Here is a 580-nt window from a genome sequence, read left to right on the forward strand (position 1 = left end):
GGTGAGTGCCAGGAGTGAAATCACATGCTTGGGCATCACTTTATATATGGCTGCCTCTCCCTCCCATCCTTATCTGCTTGTTCAGATCATTAAGGTGAATTGATCTGCTACAGCTCCGGAGTTACTCATGTTAAAGTGTGTAGCTGCTCTGTGTTACCATTATAGATTAAAAGCAAATTTGACACCATAAATTAGCTGAAGTGTGACCAGTGTTCAGTTAATTGTTTTTGGGAAAGAACTAGAGTACTAAGCACAAGAAGGCATGTCCATAATATACTGAGCCTGATGCAATAGGAAAAGGACAAAGGTATGGGTCCACTGTGACCGCTGACAGTGTCAACGAGTCCTGCAAATATAGAGCACTTACTAAAAAAAGAGATTTCTGCAGACCTTTGACCTTAAATCAGACAGTTTCTATGTCATAATAAATAACAATTACAAAGCAGTTTTAAAAAACTGTTGTATTACTAAGTAAAATGTGAATAAAAACAAAAGACAGATTAGGCATAACATTATGACCACCTTCCTAATTCTGTGTTGGTCCCCCTTTTGCTGCAAAAAACAGCCCTGACCCGTCGAG

This window comes from Trichomycterus rosablanca, chromosome 17 (assembly GCF_030014385.1).
Source record: "Trichomycterus rosablanca isolate fTriRos1 chromosome 17, fTriRos1.hap1, whole genome shotgun sequence".
Lineage (NCBI taxonomy): Eukaryota > Metazoa > Chordata > Actinopteri > Siluriformes > Trichomycteridae > Trichomycterus > Trichomycterus rosablanca.